This window comes from Stegodyphus dumicola, chromosome 3 (assembly GCF_044657685.1).
Source record: "Stegodyphus dumicola isolate Sdum_Otavi_A_Nest chromosome 3, ASM4465768v1".
Classification (NCBI taxonomy): Eukaryota; Metazoa; Arthropoda; class Arachnida; order Araneae; family Eresidae; genus Stegodyphus; species Stegodyphus dumicola.
The window spans coordinates 61,257,456-61,277,306 of record NC_140770.1 but is presented as its reverse complement, the minus strand read 5'-3'; the positions used below and the strand labels follow the sequence as shown (position 1 = coordinate 61,277,306).

Sequence of the window (19,851 nt, the reverse complement as noted above, 5' to 3'; positions counted from 1 at the left end):
GAAGAACCAGCTGTCCAGGAATCAGTTGCTAGATTTTCGCTGATCAGTGCTGGCAATTTCATCAGAAAGAATGTCTTTAGTTCCTTACACTCCAAATTCAGGATTATTGTTGTTTTACAGAATCTTTTCCAGAAGATTGCCTTTATTTATAAGCTGAAAATTGAGTCGATGTATCTGCTCCAGTAATAAGCATTTGATGACCTTAGAATCAGTCTGATAATAAACGTGATAATCCTTTCTTCCCATCATGCTAAAGCAGCAAATTTCTGATATTTAAATAATAGCAACTGGAATACTAGTAGTTAGTTGATTGATCTATAGACTTTTTGAAAGCAAAAAATATACACAATTTTAAGAAATATTTATACGAAATTCTATAAATATTTCTTCAGTAAAAAAAAAGAATTTTTTCAGCAGTTATCCACACAATTACGCTTAATATATATATATTAAAAAAAGTCTGTAAATATGCTGGGAGAAGCAAAACATGCCAGTCAGCAGATTAATGGGGCTTCCCCCTCCACATTTGCTCAATAACTTATCCCAATGTCTAAAAATTCGCTATGATAGTAGACATATAAGACATTCACTATTCTTCGGGGGTATTGAATACGAATTTACAGGCAGTAATACTAAACAATAAATCAAGTAAAGCATAATAGTTAACTTGTATTTAAGTTACACAGAAGTTCTTAACGTGTGATGCTAATCAGTGCGCATATTTGTAGCAAATTGTGATCTCAAGTTTCTACCACATTCAAGAATATAAATTTCGAGTGCTTGATTTTCAGCCTTTTAGAGCATAACATTTTTAGTGAAATATGAATCGTTTATTATATTCCTTTTTATCAATAAAGATGTGAGGATAATACCTTTTTACCACTCTTTATTCCATCAAATCGCTATCAAATAGATGATATATTTTAGCCATAAAAATTGTAAACCTTTCTTTGTCAAGTTGTTGCATTGTTAGAAAGCGGTATAACTTCGCGTAATAAAAAATTCCGCATAAAATTCAATTTTTTTCCTCATTAAGACATCTATTTACTAGAAAGGTTTGAATGAGATAGATGCAAATTGACGAGAGAAAAAAAAGGACCACACAACAATATGTGTTCTGTTCTTCTCAGAAAAGAACGCATGTGAAAGTAGGAAAAATAAAATGCTATAAAACATAATTATTGAGTTGAGTTGTATCGGGTTTTCTCCAGCTTTTTTTTTCTTTTTTTCTTTTTTTTTTTTTCTATTTATTATCGTTTTCTTAACATGTGTACACAATGGCTTTTGGTGTCAGGGAGTGGCCTTGAAACGATATTGATGATACTTAGAAATTGCCAGATCGTGGTTTTGATTTCCTTCTATCTGGTGCCAAACGATATATTGTTATTTTAGAAATTGAAATTCTGGCATTCGAAAGAAGGTCGACATATATTGAATTTGAAAGGAAAATGCTCGTGAATTATGTAACAGATTATGATAAATCAAAACTTTAGAAAAAAAGGTATTGTTTAAAAAATGTATACTTTATAATAATGTTTAGTTTTGAATTATTTATTAGAAGATATTTTAGAGAATCTCAGCTGAACAAAAAATTTAAGCTCAGAATTTGTAAATACACTTTAAAAATGGATCATCACATCGTACAGTGAGTTAAAAATTTACACTATTTACTATATTTGAATTCATGATGCAACTCACTCTCTCAAAATTTTTCAAGATAATAAATAATTAAAAACAATTGATAGTTTTGACCATTATAATTAACAGCAAAATTCTAGTACAGACATTCAATTAATACGAGTAATAGAAACAATTTTTAATATATAAAATATAAAGCAAAAAAAAATTGTTTAAAAAATAATTATATAAGGCATAATAACATAACAAACATCATGTAGCTAACGGACTATTATAACGTTATATATAAATGAAAAAATTTAAAAATTCATTTAAATAGCATTGCATTCTTTGAAATCTTCTAAATAGGAAAATGCGTGACGTGTTTCCGTTGCTATTAGCTTATGAAAGATAATGATTGAAAATATAGAACTGTGTATTTTTAAATGGGGATTTCATTAAAATTAATAACGCAAACACTCATTAGTGTTTTGACCAAATATATTCATTATTATAATAATTAAGCTTATAATTATTATTAAAAGTATTAATAAGCATAAAATTATTAAAGAATTAATGTTCATTAGAAATGCAAATCTAATAATTCTAACTTTTATTATCATAAACTTTGATAAATATTAATTATATTTTTCAGAGCTTTTTTACAGTCTACATTAAAAGAAATTACATAAATAAATACATTTTGTGAATAAAGAGTAAAAGACATCAGTATTTGTAAAATAATAGACCTATAATAGAAACCTATAACAGACGTATAATAGAAATGCCCATCAGTATAAAATTATGAAATATGTCTTATTTTAAGAATGCAAAAATTAGAAACAAAATTTATTTTTGTATGGTTTAAAATTTTTTAAAAATACAAGGAAAATTTATTTAAAAATAAAATTGCCATCGAATGTTTATTTCAATTTAAAATATTGAAGGGCAATATAAAACTGTTGTTTAAAAACAATTTTAAGGAGCACGGTAGAAAATTCTAAGAAGATGAAAGCAAAATATATTCGATAAAAACTATAAATGAGGGAGAGAGGTGGAAAAGGAAGATTTATTTTGGATGACACCTTATCACCATGAGTTAATTTCCAATTAAGATTTCACCTTCATTTAAATATCAGAAAAACGATCCATTTATCCCGTGAATTCTTTCGGAAGCGTTCTTATACAATGCAAGTCGAGCATGAAAAACGTGGCGTTTAGAACATATAATAAAGCTCTCATTTCATTTATTGAACCTTGCTCAATAACGAATCGCTTGGCACAACTTCTGCTTTTGACATTCCGCCATTTTTTATAGCTTTCCCCCATTTCTCTGACAGTGGAGAATTCATTTCCTTCGTAACGTGATGCGAATTAGTTGTAGTTCTTTTTCTTTTTTATTATTTTCTTCCAGCGTAATTTGAGCTCGAGCTCCATTTATTTTATTGGATGGTTCTTCATGCGGTAATAATAACTACGTTTAAAGATTTATAGCTTTTTTTAACAAAAGTTTTAGTTTGTTCTTTCTTTTCGGTTGTTTTTATTAAACGTTTGGTTCTTAAAAAAATGAGGCATTATAAAACACTTCAAAATTTCAGGTTACATAAAGAATTAGATCATGAATTTATAGCGATATCTTTTATTTTTTCCCTTTTTGTTATAACTGCTCAAGATACTTATGTCATTAAGCAGTTAGAGTTGGAGATATTTCATAAGTGCATGTCTATAGTAATTTTATATACGAGTATTTTAATTACATTAATTGAAACATGTTATTAGATTAGTTGAGAGCATATGTGCATACTAAAGAGTATTTCGTTTCCAGTAATAAAATATTGCATTTTCAAGATAAATAGTTTTTCGGAACATGGTATTGTCATCACAAATAATTTTAAGAAACTGGGTGCGTAAAAGGGTCTCAAAAATTTATGTCAAGATTTGTCAAAACAGCGTAAATATAAAGGAAGGGAAAATATTAGGCTAAAATTAAAGTATAAGATGGACTTATTACTAGTGATACTCAGTTGATGTTTCAAATTTGAATTCAAATATCCAATTCCGATTCTTATTCTTTTGTTCCTAATTATACTTATAAAAGAAACTGTTAATACTTGAATACTAAAATCACCTGAGAGATTTATGAACTAACATCAAATCTGTAAGTTTGTTTGACAAGCAAAGACGAACAGTTTCGATTCATTAATTTAACAACTGGTAAATTTGCAAAGTATCTGTGGCTGCGTGATGCCGAAAACAAATCGAGGATTACACTGATTACAGTTTTAAAGTTATCGAAAGACGATGATATTAATACCATCATTAGAAATGCAGTAATACCATTCTCATATTTTACGTACCTTAGGGAAAATATATTCTAAAATTGAAATTTTGGTACACCTGGCAATGAATATAAGCAATTCAAGTTCTAGAATAAAAAGGATTCATGCGCGTTCTTGAATGCGTCTTCACTTAAACCTCTTAATGAATGTCCAAGTCCCACATTTTAAGGGAACCTTTGATTCAAATTTATGAATACATCATCATCCGATAAATTCTCCATTTCCATGAGATGCATTCCGGTTTCATAGTATACGTTCAGTCCTTAAATTTAATTAAATCTACTTTCGAGTAAATCTCCTTACTATCAAACGGCGACACAGATGTTAATTTTATGCCTACTTTTCCTGAGGTAGGCGAATAATTTAAAATTCAAATGAATCTGAAAGCTTAGCGCGCGTGCTTTTCTTGGTGGGCAAGAAAATTAAGTAATTAATATGAAATCACGCCCGAAATTAGATTTTGTTTAGAATGGAGAAAATCGAAACTCGTGGCTGTTAATTATCGTTGCCAGATCCTCTAATGTATCTGTCAGTCGAGCTCTAGTCTCAATTAATCACGTAAGGCGCAAGTCTCTGCGAATTCAAGTGAAATACAAATTCGATTTGCATTTGTTAATGTAAGGGGAAAGGCTCGCTCCTGCTTATTAAACATTTAAACGATAGAGGGGGCTTTAGGTTTTGACTTGCATGTTTATAATGCGTTGTAAATGTAAGGAGAATCGAGCTATCCCAAGTGGCGCTGCTGCCGTTTATATTAGGCGCAGAAGATGTTCTTGCATCTTCATGTGTTCTGTTATTCGTTATTGTTAAAAAAGATCATAGAATACTTCCGTTTCATTAATGCTAGTTTTTCCCAATATTTTTAATGCTAGTGGTATTCTAATGTTCAGTCTAGGCGAATTGTTGAAATAGTAAAAATAATAATTGTTGGAATATAATAGTTTTTCTTTTTTTTATATAGCTGATATTAATTCATTAAAAAGATTCCAAAGTAAGAGGTCAGTATAAAATATTTTTGCATTCTATTAAGCCTTTGATTCCATCATAAACTTAGAAATTCTTTTCTTTTTTTTTTTTTTTTTTTTTTTCAAGTCCAAAGGGACAATTTGCCCAGGAGGACTATTCATTTCGTTTTAGCATTTTGCGTCGATTCACGATAAGCGCTGTTCCACTTTTCAAATTGTTGCCACCAATTATTATCGCTCTCTATTGTATTTAAAGAAATTAAATAATGAAGAATCTGCATGAATGTATGTATGTTTCTTGCATTGTTATAAAACAACGGTACCTAGAGCCATCCAACGTTTCCACACGAGTATGGGCATCTGGAAGCCCGAATTTGGAATTTGTTTTATTATCTATTTCATATTTTGTAAAACTTTAACGAATTCTTGATTATCAAATTCAACGATTTAAAAGCGAGCAATGGCAACACTCTACAGGGGAGGGAATCGCGCGGAACTGTGTATCCGAAATTCTAAAGATATGCTCGTTTAAAAATTATTTTACGATATTGTTGTTGAACTGAATTTTATGGTTTATGTGCGAAGAGCATTGTATTTAATAAATAAAGGTAACACAGGAAACGGTTAAAGAAATGCCCCTTTTGGGCGTAACATTTTTTTATTATCCGAAGTTTCTTCAACATTTTAAAAGCAAATTGAAATTAATAGCCAATATATATATATATTTTTAAATTTTCTTGTTTAAAGGGGATGGATTTAAACAAGAAATTAGTTGATAGCTAATAGCAGGTAAGGCTACCAGTGCTTTACCGCGGGTTCAACAGATGCTGCCTTTCGACTGCAACTTCTGTAAGTTAAATGTTTTGTCAAGGTACAATATTTCTCCAGCATTATATATTTGAATACATTTGTGAGAACAAATTCATAGTATATGTGAGGCGCTTGTGCTTATGATGATGCAGTGCTTGCTGTGATGAGTACTTGCAAGAAATATATATAAAGGGATCTTGTAATTGAAAGCTAATGACTTAATTTAGGTTTATAGGTATAGAAGACTGGAAGAGGGGATTTGATAATGTAATAAAATTTTTCTTCAGATTTATTCATTTCTCCAAGAAATTCACAACAAACGAACAAACAAAACTTTGTGACTTCTGTAGCACTCAATAAAGAACTTAAATGTGGGTAAATGTTCAATCCTCCACATTTTAAATAATTCGAAAAAAATTAATTTAATTAATTTTAAATTAGCATATAAAAGTATGAACATAGCTCATGTTTTTGTTTGCTAATTATTTGAAATATTATTAATTATACAGTGAGGTGATAAAAAATCTTCCTCGATGTATGAACTGACCTATCCGCTTAACCAATTGAAATGAAGTTCCAGGTATTGTTATTTGAAGGTATGTGCTCGAGATTGTGATGATTTAAAGCAGGAGAGCTCTTATGGTTACGGTGATAAACTTTCAAAACTTTTAGAACGGCAACACCCACTTTTTACCTGCGCTTTGAAAATCCATAAGTGATGTTGGTGTAGTGCATCTCCCGCTGCATGCCAGAATAACCAGCAAAGTATCAAGTATCAAACGATATACGTATAATGAAAATTGTCTGCGTAAAATTTTTGCAAAGAAGAGCACTATAAAGGACCAATGACAACAAAAGAGAAAAGAGGGGGGGGACTTCGATTGGAATTACAAATTTTCAACGTGCCCAGCTTCGCAGATGGTAACGGATTGCATGCGAGCGATTCTTGGCAACAATGACGAACGTAAACATAGCAGAAGCAATCTGTATAACTTCACGTTTTATGGCATCTTTCAGTTCTGACAGATCTGGTAGATTTGCTGTGTATACCCTAGATTTCAGATAACCCCAGAATCAGAAATCCATTAGAGTAAGGACGGGCAATCGAAATGGCCACGAAACTGCAAAGTTACGGGAAATAAATCTTGAAACATTGTACATGTACTTTTTATGCTTATTATTAGTATCAGCTGTTTAAGCTAAAAAGCGCCACCCCCCCCCAGAAAATATTTAAATAGTCTTTTTTTTCGTTGGCCCTTGAAGTTTGTTTTATGGGACATTCTATGCTTTGAAAACTAGCTCCATCATTCGTCATATGATAATTTCTTTTTTAAATAGAGAAATTCTGAATAAAGCGTCGCACTTTTCCCTAATTCTTTCTTTTGTGACTAATCTCGCTTGTGAAATCAGAGCAAGCCCACGAAATTCATCGTGGTAATTGCTTCTGTCGTTGGCAAGAGTCTTGGGCAACATACAGGTGACTATACGACTTTGCTCCGTTCCGCCCGCCCCCCCCCCAATTTCGAAGGAGAGCACCCCAAGGAGATAGGTCCCACTCCTTTTCTCCTACCACCCATCTCTCGAAAGAACTTTTGACTCGCCCCGTATTTTGAGTGCCCCCTGCCGCACAGACACTATACATTTCAAACATCCGTGCCTTTTGGGAATTCGAATCCAGACCCTGTGGGGCGGTAGTCAGAGTCAGTAGCTGCTGTCACGGTTTGGCGGCTAATGCTTTTCAAACAAATATATTTGATATGCGACTGTTTTTATTTGAGTTAGATATTTTACGTTTTGACAGATAATATTTGACGCGTTGCCTTAGAAAATCACCCAGAAAATATCGCTTCTTTTAAGCTAAAGACCCTTCAAGCGTTTCGACATGGTAAATTTATCTTTGAGAAAAATTAATAAAATCAGTTTTAAATGTATTTAGCTGTTTTCGACTTTGTAGTATGGTATTCTTAATAACATTTAGGCTTTTTGAGAAAGGGAAAACAGCTCCTGGGGATAAACATATGAGTCAAAATGAGTACATAGAATTGAATTATTGTTCTTTTTTTACCCCTTTCTTTCGTTCCTTTCTTTTAAACTATATTGCTTCGTTCCCCCTCACTTACCTGTTCATATGAGTATCATTCGAAAAGTCGCCAGTAATAATGGCTTCTACAAAATGTATCGTTGGAGCGAAAACCATCAAAATTCAGAAAATGACTTTTTCATTATCTATGAGTTATCCAGTTTCATTCATGATTAGTTTCTGATAATATCTTTAAGATATCTGGAGTAGAAAAATGATACTTTCTAAAAGTACGTTTTGCTCCTATCCAAAATGTTCTTCCATTGATAAGCACTTTCAGCTTTAAAAACAACGTGAAAGTATCTTTCGTATTTATTTATACGTGAAAATACGTAATTTAAAACTTTTAAAGATAGCGACTAGTTCCTAAAAAACCTATTAAAGGATTTTTTTATTACTATTTTGATTTAATAAAAAGATTTGAACTCTATAGTTTTAGTTTCTTTCTTATACCTTGAAATCAATTGCCTGTTTAATAACTAATTCGTTGGCTTATTAAATGTAGCATTTGTAGAGATACTGTATAACTAGTACAGCAAGAACCTTTCATTTAAACTGGAATTTGAGAATTGTGAATAAATTCTTCGCGAAATGAAATCAAAGTTTTCCGAATAAATAGCTTCGTTTATCTGGATGGATGTGGAAAGCAGTTATAACTGATTTGTTTAATTTCAGAATGGTTTAATTAAAATGCAGATTGCTGGAATTTACGACATGCTGCAGTTAATAGCTGAAAAAATTTTGTTTTAGCACTGAGTTATTACTGGGTTTACTGACTAAAGAGATTGTAGTAATAAATAATTATAATTACATTTATTGCGCCATTCAAAGAGTTTTAGAAGCATTTTATATCAGCTATATTGTTCTTTAAAAATACTTCTGCCTGCTGGAGTCTTGCATCCATTTTGTTACAAAATCTTGGAAAAACAATTTCAATTCGAAAACAATTTTTTTAATTAAATTATTCCAGGAATCTAGTATGTCCGGTATACATTTTTTTTTTTTTTTTTTTTTTTTTAACAAAAAGAGCCAGAATGAATTTTAAAACAGTTTTTTTTTTTTTTGGAAGAATAAAAAAATTTCATTAACATTTTCTTTTCTTTTTAAATCTTTCATCCTAAACCATTTGCATCAATTTTTGCGTTCGTGTCTTTATCTCCTGGCTATGCTAGCTTGAAGTCTAATGCAAATGCTGATAAAAGTTCAACCAGCGGGCCGAGTGGTAAAGTCCCTGAACACTGGTAGTTTGGTCAGAGGTTCAAATCTTGGCGAATGTTTAATAAGAACGAAAACAGTTATACTGGTTGCATAAGCTTTTTCGTGATTTCGTGCATGTTTGACGTAGATACGAGACAGTTTTCCTTAAAAGTCCTCCACGGAGCATCTCCCCCGTTGGAGAATATCGTTGAGTGCTTCACCTAATTAAGGGGGTTCATACACCTTAAACCCCTTATGATCTTCGAATATGCGACTGTTGCAAGAATTGGTATATTTTATTTATTTTAAAAGCAATTACTTCCAACCCTTTACAGCTGACTACGTAATATGGCTGCTTTTGAAACTAGTAACCAGAAAGTTTGTGTTGCCACAAATATTTTTGTAATTTAATCCTCTCTGTGACAAAATATTTCGCCATGTTTCCACCTTGCGCGCATGATATTTTAAAAATGGCTAATGGTACATCCTTGAAATTGGATGGAATTTTTTATATGGGCACTATTTTCTAACTGAACCAAAAATCTGATGAATATTTTAATATTGAAAAATTTTATGGACGAAAACATTACAGATTTTTTTAATAAAATACATTTTATAAACACAACTCACAATAAAATAAAAACTTAACATGAAATTTTTAGAATTTTAGGTTCACAGTAATTTCCAAATGTTATAAAAGTTATATATTAAATATGGAATTAAATTATGCAACAGAATGTTTAAACTGTGCGCGCAAGGTGGAAACATGACGAAAAATTTTGTCACAAAGCGGATTAAATTATTAAAATATTTGTGGCAACACAAACTTTCTGATTACTATTTCAGAAAGCAGCTATATTATGTAGTCAGCTGTCAAAAGTTGGAAGTCATTGCTTTTAAAATACGTAAGTTATCCCTATTCTTGCAACAGTCACATATTCGAAGGTCTTGCTGGTTTTAAGGTGTATGAGTCCCCTTAAACAAAAAATAAATAAATAAAAATAAGTGATGGATTTTCTGCAACTGAAACAGAAGCTGACGTTTTTATTGCACACTTGTTTCAGGATTCAAATCTGGACATTGAACCAGTCAGGTTATCTATATGAACTTTAAACTTTATGCCAGCAGATTTACTCTAAACGAAAAATTAAAATGTTGTGTTGTGACTAATCTCACTTGAGTGACCTCATAATCAGAACAAGTCCACGAAATTTATCGTGGCAACTAGTACAAGAGTATCGTGGCAACGAGTACGTCAGTCGCTGGCAAGAGCCTTTGTCACCATAAAAGTGACAGCATGACTTTGCCCAGTTCTACCTTAATTTTGAAAGAGTTACCCGGGAGATGGGTCTGCAAGGTCTTCCACCACTTTCCATCTTCCACTAAACCACACTAGAGGACTTTTGTCTCGCAGCAAAGATACTATACATTTACAAACATCAATGCCTTCTCCGGGATTCGAGCGCGGGCCCTTCGGCACGGTAGTCTGAGTCACTAACCAATATCCCATTAGAGTGGCTCAAATAATACAATTAAAAATGAAAAAAAAATCTATCTGCTCAGAATCCTCCCCGTTTCTATTAGGGAAAACAATATGCTTATTATTAGGTGTCACAGCACCTAATATGCAACATGAGGCATTCTTCTGTGGCATGGCACACCAGCGGTAAATTCCCTGAACACTAGTAGTTAATTCGAGGTTCGAGTCCCTCGAACAGGTTGGCTAAATGGGCGTTTTAGTGGTTTTTCCCATGTGTAAAGTGTACATGAGCCAGTTTCCCTTAGGAAGTCCCACACGAAGACATTGTTCCCCTTAGGCTGATAGTTCTCGAAGCTTTATAGTAAGTATATAAACCAAACCAATCTTCTGAGACGTGCTGTTAATGCAAGTGTGTGCAAATACATTCCCATGCAGCTGAAACTTTTGTTATCCTACATGGTTTCTGCTTCTCCTTAAAAGTAGCTCCGTAACACATGCATACATAATACGTTTAGGAAGTTTTAAGACATAATACATAATACGTTTAGGAAGTTTAAGTTCGTAAAAATCGAAAGCTAAAGAAACTAACATTCTTACTTCATAGACTTCAATATACAAATTTTGCCAGTCTATACGTCCAGGTGCTTGATTCCCTCCGTAGAACTCGTTTTCTGTAATACAGTTTAACTTTCTGGCAACGATTTTCTGAATCTCTTCAGTGCTCTAAATATAATTGCAGGTTCTACATCTGGAGAATAAGAGGGCGATTCAGAATTATAATACATTTATTTGCTAGACAGTGTTTGACATGAATGGAATTAGGTGAACAGAAACTTATTATTCAACTATACAACATTTTCAGGCCTAATGTGAAGTTTAGAAACCTGCCCATTACGTCTCTATAAAATCTGGAGTTCATCGTCAGTCTATCAAAAACAAATTCAGTGCGAATCATCACTTTCTAATCAGAACAGCTCAGCAACATCGGCTTTAATCGACATTTCTTGAATTCCAAGTGTCTGCGGAAGTGCTACACCTTCTGCAACCCAAGCAGACGATTGTTGATTAGAAATCACGAAGTTTCATCTTCTGTCGCAATTTGTATGAATTATTTTGCTGTTTGTCCTACTTTGCAGCAACGATTTATAGCCGTTGTTTGTTCAGCTTTTGAATCCATAATAGCAGATATTCATGCGGTCAAAATAAACAATTAATTACTTAAATATGTTCTTTCCGCGAGCAGACGATTTTTTACGAAAAGCAAGTTGAGACGCCATAGTAATAAATACTGCCAATTATCGTTTGGCTGTAAATTGTTTAAATTTTTTATTTCAGAATTTTGTGCACGCATTATGTAGACCGGTTGCAATTAAAATGACGTTTTATAGTTTATTATTTGCGCTATTTCCCCTGTGAATCATGTCTTTCACTTTCTCTCTAGAAAAATAAAAGTGCATATGTGATATATTAATTACGCGACTAAATTCGAGAGCATTCTTTTGAAATAATACGTCCGGAGGACCTCCGGTAGAAGGGGCGAACTCTGTCCCTCCCAAACAACCCTCATTCGTCTTTATAACGCTATCAGGCACATCCTTTTAAGAACAAAACAAGAGGAACGCACTTCAGAGCGAAACGAAATTAGTGGAGAACACTATTTCGAGGTAACGTTGTTAAGTGATCCTTGAAGTAAAGTGATTGTGATTACTTTGTAGTGAGTTTTCGGGGTAAAATAATTTACCCCTGAGTGCTACATGGAAGTAGGAGGAAATTCACCCATCGGTCCGTTGTGGAGCCGTTCTGCCTATTAAAGATGGGTTGCAATTTTTGGCGATAGCGTTGGCGTTATTTTGGCGAATTTCAATGAACTTTTATTTAATTTCTTTTCTTAGTAGGATGACTTAAGATATTTATTTTGCTTTTCCTCTGGTATTTTTTTTCTGCATGTTTCATGCATTAACTTGCAATATAATACTTCTTCCTTTCACTTTTTTTCTCAAACTAGGAAGCTAATTCTGGGTTGGTACCTGGGCTGATAACAGAATGATTTTTTTGTGCTTGTAATCTGTATGAAGAGACTCTTAAGAATACGTTTCCATGCAACATGAATTTACTATTCTTAATTAATTGTTAATAGGGGGGAAAAAGGAAAAAAAGAAAAAAGAAAGAAAGAGAAATTGCCGTATGTGAATGTCTGTCTATAACAGAATGATTTTTTGTGCTTGTAATCTGTATGAAGAGACTCTTAAGAATATGTTTCCATGCAACATAAATTTACTATTCTTAAGTTTCCATGCAACATCAATTTACTATTCTTAAGTTCCCATGCAACATCAATTTACTATTCTTAATTAAATTTTAATAGAAAAAAAATGCCATATGTGAATGTCTGTCTATACGACACTGCACGGAAATGGAAAATACAAAGTTAAGATTATGAAAGAAAGCGTTCCCTCAAGGGTTCCATGTGCATAAATTATGTAGAGTTCTTTTTTTCTCCTTTTCTTTCGCCTTTTTTTCGGGGGAGGAGAAGATTTTTTTTCTTTTTTTTTATATTATATTAGAACTATTTTTTATGAATTTTTCGATGTATCTTAGCATAACGACTGAAATCAGAACACATAATGATTAGCGTGGAATTATAACAGATGGTATTCTTTCTTTCTATCTCTCTGTCTTTATTTATTAATGTGAAGGTATTTTTCCATTATTTATTCCTCCTCGCTATCAAACTTTACAATACTGTATGGGTTTCCTGGAAATAGTTTTCGTTTCCGAATATTTTTCTAACAGGTTTTTAAAAAGTGAAATATTTATGCAAGGTCCACCCAAATGTTATAGTAGTTAGGGAAGCCTGAGTGCGATACCAAACGGCCCGGGTTCGAATCCCGGAGAAGGCATTTTTTTTTTTTTTGGATGTACAATTGTCTGTCCCTTCATAGGAGGTAACGGTGGCCGCCTAGTAGGTGCTTCCACAATAAAATGGCCACCACTTCTGGTCTTAGTAGTGGCATTGCCGTTATAGGCAAGTGCCTGCCATTGGAAAAAAAATTATGCGAGGAAAAAGTGCTAAGAAAAAATTGATTCCGAAATGTTCCATCTTAGTAATGACTAAAAAAATTCTTTTCCACTTCTTCTATTTCACTTCCTGTTTTAAATTTTTTTACTCGTTATAACCAATAAAACATAAAAGGTTTCTCCCGTATAACAAAAAGTGACTAAGAAATTTGATAATTAAATTCAGACATCATATTCGGGGGCCGTATACAAATTGAGAAGCAAAACGTTTGCATTTGTAAGCAACTAAATTAATTCGTAAAATTATTTGCTTTAATAAAAAATGAAAAATATTTGTATTTTAAGGAATTTTGTGTATGATTACCAGATTACGTTTCTAAAATAATAAAACTTCATGAGAACATTAATAACGTTATTTTAAGCTTTGAAAACTTCTAAATTATAAAATATTTGTGTGAAAATTCTTTTCCCAAATGTAACAAAATTGTAAATTACAGTCGCTACTAAATCATAAAAGGATATCATTGAATGGTATTTAAAAAAAGGGAAAAAGTTCAGATTTTGTTGTACGGGATTTAAACTTTTTTTTAATATAGAGTATAACATTTTCTACATATAAATAAAAGGACTGAGGGAACGTATAAAATTTAGATTTCGTAGCCTTTACAAAACTGATTTCTCTAAAAATGCCCAAATACGAATATTTGCGTCATTTAAAACATTTCTGTCACTGGAGGTATATGCCTATGTGAAAATAAAGGTCGAGAGAAGAATTCTGTGTACATCGTGTATATTCAGCTTTATTTGATGAACTTGAACAAACTTTATTTGATGCCTTTTCTGAAGTAATTTCGTTTGGTGCTAGTGTAGAATTGGGTGCCCCTTCGATTAGCGATAATTTTTTTTAAAAATTTTGGCGATGAAACCTCATTTCTGGTTAGCATGATAGTTTTAATTTTGTTTTAGGTTCCTGATTTTTTTTTACATGAAAATAGATTGATGTGTACTTGGACAAATTTAATGCAGTGCGCAGTGCCTAGTTTGCGCAGTTCTGGGATTTTTTTTTAAGTGAAAACAGATCGATGTGTACATGGACACAGAGTTCGTGCAATTCTTTGACTTTTTATTTTGATTTTGTGTAGCGGCCATCTTGAAATTGTGTTTTCCTGGCGTCAAAAAAGAATCGCCAAAAACAAGGGGCACCCAACTGTAAACTTTTACCTTTCGTTTTAATATGAAAAAGAACTATTCAGAGAAGATTAATTTTATCTGAATTTATATTAGACGAAATGTGAAACTATTGGAAATTATTGTAAAAAAATGGATGAAATTGTTTTATACAAAAATATCCACAACGACATGTTAACTGTTTTTTACAGAAATATTTTACCTAAAGGTTTTGTGCTTTAAATGTTCCATTTGGTAATCCTTATTCTTCACTATCTTTCTACACCGTAATTTCCAAGACAATAAAGTTCTTTTTAGTAGCGGAAGAGGTATTTTAATCCCATTCCCCTTGGAACAGTTTTAAAACGTCCAAGGAGGGTTGCAGGTTGACTCCTGGACAAGCTGCTTTTTAAAAGTCCAAAAGCGCAAAAATCCGTGGATGATACATCAGGCTTGGTACACGTTTTCAATTTTTCCCAGGATATTAACAATGGATTTTGCCGTGCGGCTGCTTGCTTTGTCATGATGAATTTCTACTGATTGATCGCACTGTAGGTGGTGGTGGTGTATTTAATTATGGCAAAGCACACTAGGGCTATCTGCCTAAGGGGAGGGATGCCTTCGTGGAGGACTTTCTAAGGGAAACTGGCTCGTATACACGTTACACATGGGGAAAACCACGAAAACACCCATGCAGCCAGCCCGTTCGTGGGATTCGAACCTCGGACCGAACTACCAGTGTTCAGCGACTTTACCGCTCGGCCGCTGGTGGGCCCGCACTGTAGGTAAAGAGAAGGTATTTTATATTATTAAATATGTTCCTGATAACATGTGAAGTTGATCTTAACAGTTTTCTTCACTCTTTAATTTTTATTTGTCGTTATATCAAAAAACACCAACAGTTATAAGTCCCTTTGAAAAACTTTCTTTAGATTCTTTGCACCATGTTCTATGATTTTTGTCCTTCTTTTTGATGATAATAAATGGATCTCTTTTTATTATGGTCGTTTAAATATACCCAAAATTCATCGATTATGACAACATTTTTCCATTTTTGTCCGAATAATTGTTTCTCATAGAGAATTTTAGGTTAGGTTATTTAATTACGGCAAAGCCTCAAGGGCTATCTGCCTAAGGGAAGGGATGCCTTCGTGGAGGATTTTCTAAGGGAAACTGGCTCGTATACACGTTACACATGGGGAAAACCACAAAAACACCCATGCAGTCAGCCCGTTCGCTGGATTCAAACCTCGGACCGAACTACCAGTGTTCAGCGACTTTACCGCTCTGCCGCTGGTGGGCCATAGAGAATTCTAAAGTGAGTTCTACTTTCGACGATATGTCATAGAGAAAGAGGATGAACATTACGTTTTTTTCGCCTTTTTAAGATTTAAATCAGCATTAATTACTTTGTTTACAGTTGACCACTGAGCATTTCAATGATTATGCAACTATCCTTTGAATTCGAAGATGTTCTTTTAAAATTACAGTTCTTACCGTTACAACATTTGAAACATTCTTTTTTTTTCCTTGGATATGTATTTTGAACAATTTTTGTCCTTGAAGCCAAACTTTGACATTTCCTCCCCCTTTCTTATTGATAATAAATATTATCATCATTGCTTTTGATACCGAATAATCGTGGCTTTAACAGCATTTTTTAATAAATAAATACGATTAATTTTCTTCAGAAAGAGCACAAACATAGCCTTCCGTCCATTGCTTCTTTAAAAGCGCCATTTTGCATGAAATCAAAACTGTCAAATAGCAGACGATAATTTACACTTTCAAACGTATAGCTGCAGTTAAAAGATTTTCCCCAAGCAGATGATATTTTTATAGCAAAGTCGTCTAAAAACTGAGCGAACAGCTTTTAAATAGTACAATATGTTGGCTGTTCTTTTTAAAATTCATGTAGGTAATTAAGTTATGTATTGGCCGCACTTTCTAACCGTGTTTAAAACTTTGATGAAGGAATGCCATAAAGCAGTTTGAATTTTTCACATTTCCAGTGATTAACAGGTTTCAAGGAAATGGTTACTTTCCGATAATGAAAGTTTCGCCGAAATCTTACTTTATTTTCACAAATTAGTGATAAGCAGTTAGAGGATGCATGTGCAGCGAAGCATTTCTCTCAAGTACCCCATCAAAATCTATCAGCTATGTGAAAATGCTCTTAACTCCCGTTCCTTTTCTACTTTTCCACGATAAAACGACATAAATTTGTCCCGCTTTATTAATCATCGCGACCTACATAAATTTAATGCTAACGAGCAATCGTTTCTCAATGAGGTCAACCGAAATCTAACTTTCACCATGTGCATTAGTGTGGAAATTATAATGGAATTAAAATATGTAGCTATAAAATATATGGAGATAAAAATGTGAGCATTTTTGCATCGATTTTACGTCCTGCATAATCGCGATCCTCGATTTTCTTTAAATAGCACATTTACAACTAACACCTTTCTTCTATGCTATTCGTTCTCTTAATGTATGTATCGCGCATATCAGAAAAAATAAATAAATAAAATAAAATAAAGTAAAATAAATAAATATAAGTGAATTTAAGTATTTTTATTTTATTTATTTATTTAACCGCCGATCTTTTAGGTATTAAACAGCTGTGTTTACCACAGCGACACGATGCATCGGGGATGGGATAACCGCTTGGGAACTGATAGCAAATAATCTTTTTTAGTCCTACGGGACAATTTGCCCTGAAGGACTATTGATTTCGTTTTGGCATTTTACGTCGAAAACTTTAAAAGGCTGTATCACTTTTCAAATCGTTGTCACAATATATTATCACCCTGTCTTATATTTAACGAAATTAAATAATGAAGAATCTGCATAAGTGCATGTATGTTTATCACACGGTGATAAAACAACGGTACCTAGAGCCATCAAAATTTGAATCACGCAATCTTTCACAGAATATGGGTATGTGGAAGCCCTAATTTGGATTTGAAATTTGTTTTTTTATCGATCTCAGATTTTGTAACATTTCAACGAATTTTTGATTAAAAACTAAACGATTTCAAAGCGAGCAATAGCAACACTGTACGAAAAAAAATTTATCTCCAGCGCGCGAGTTTCTGCATCGGAAATTCTAAAGATAGGCTCATTTTAAAATTAATTTGCGATATTGCTGTTGAACTGAATGTTATAGTTTGAGTAACCAGAACATGTTATTTAATAAGTAAAGGTAACACACAAAACTTTAAAAAAAAACGCCCCTTTGGACGTAATTTAAAATCTCAAACCCTTCAGATTTTTTTTTTTTTTTTTTATAAATTCTCTTTTCTTTCGCTGAAGCTATTTTATTCAAAAATTAAATATTGTCGAGTTAGAAAAATATATGAAATTTTACACAAAATATATAGATGATTAATTTAAATCGATTATCATTTTAAAGAATTTTTCCTTTTTAGGGTCTTTAATTAAAAATTATACTTTCTGATTCATTTATTTCATGCTATCAACTTCACTTCAAAACTATTTGGTATTTATTTCATGTTTCTAAGATCTCTCTCTCACAAACCCAAAGACATACTGAGCATAGGCCCACCAGCAGCCAAGCGGTAATGTCGGTAAACACTGGTAGTTCGATCCGAGGTTCAAAATCCAGCGAACGGGCTGGCTGCATGGGCCTTTTCGTGGGTTTTCCCATGTGTAACGTATATACGAGGCAGTTTCTTTAGAACGTTCTCCACGAAGGCATCCCTTCCCTTAGGCAGATAGCCTTCGAGGCTTAGCCGTAAATCACTTAAACCAACACACTGAACATAACATTTACGTGTGGTCACAGAGAACAGTGAAGTTAATTCAGTGTTGAAAATTATTAAGTTGGTTTCATTCTGTTAATAATAAGTTTAATAATAGTAAATTTCATGACCGTTATAATTCTAATGTAAACTATTAGATTCTAATCATAAAATTTGGTTAGTAATTAGCAATAATAATAATAGTACATGATTAATATCTAATTAGATTATTCTAATGATAATAAGCCCATTATAATTCTAATAACAAAGTTACTATTATAATAAAAATAAGTGTCATGCCAGTTTTTCTTTGAAACCGAAAACTGAAACACAATTTTCTGAATGTTCTGTTATTAAAATACATATTTTAATTAATTTAAAATACAAGTATAAGAGGGTGGTGCTGTTTTACTAATTAAACATTCAAAACCACCCAATGAATGTGTATTTCATATGATGAAAAAAAAGGTAAATACCAAGAGGCCTTTTTGGGTAAAAGCCGAGGTATGCAGAAGCTAGAACGCCGACCCGGTAAAGGAAACTGTTAAGAAGCGTGAAGTTAGAATACATAATAGTGTATAGGCATTCTAGCACGAACACGTTTTGCTAATTCGACTTTTCCTTTATGAGTATTTTTCAAAGAGGTGAATGTTCTAATGCTCTGGTAAGAAAATTGACACATTATGCTTGGGCACTTTCACACCTTCAAAGTGTTTGGGGTCGAAAATGGCCAGAAATCATTTAATACCCAAAAAATTCAATACAAGGTTTTCTTGTTTTTGTTTGCTTTCACATGTTATTTGATGGAATCCCTGAGATATTATCATGAATTACTTTTGTTTTGATTTCCTTCAATCACCTACATTTTCCTGTTTTTTTTATAATTCATTAAATTCATTTTATAATTCATTATAATTTATAATTCATTCATTATATTCATTCATTTCATTTATATTCATTCATTTATAATTCATGAATATAACGTCAATCATGTGCCATTTTACATTAAAAATTAATTTATTTTTAATGTTTATTAGTTCACATTATTTTACATTTAACTCGTTTATTATTCTAGTTTCTTTAGAAATTTTGCTAAAAAGTCAGTGTATTTTCTTCTCTTTTTACCTTGTGTCTCGTCCCGCGTAATTTTTCTTTGTATTTATGATTTTTCTTGACTATTTGAAAGTCTAATAAGTATAAAAGAAATCCGGGATTTCATACGTAAATAAATACGAGACAACTGTTTCCCTAAGGAAATCATTTACGAAATTTACGAATCATTTCATCTTAAATATTTTGACGTAGTTAAATTACTTTCCAGCGTAGCAGAAGTCCGTATAGATTATTATATCTTATTTAAAAACATTAAAATTTCTTATATTGCCAGTACCGAATGAATAGGACAGAACCC

The 19,851-nt window shown here is 32.5% G+C and overlaps 1 protein-coding gene across 5 annotated transcripts in view; it reads left to right on the top strand.

The window, feature by feature from the left end:
• The window catches only part of LOC118182775 (uncharacterized), a 453,922-nt gene that overhangs the window by 298,224 nt on the left and 135,847 nt on the right, over positions 1-19,851 (top strand). The window lies entirely within an intron of this gene.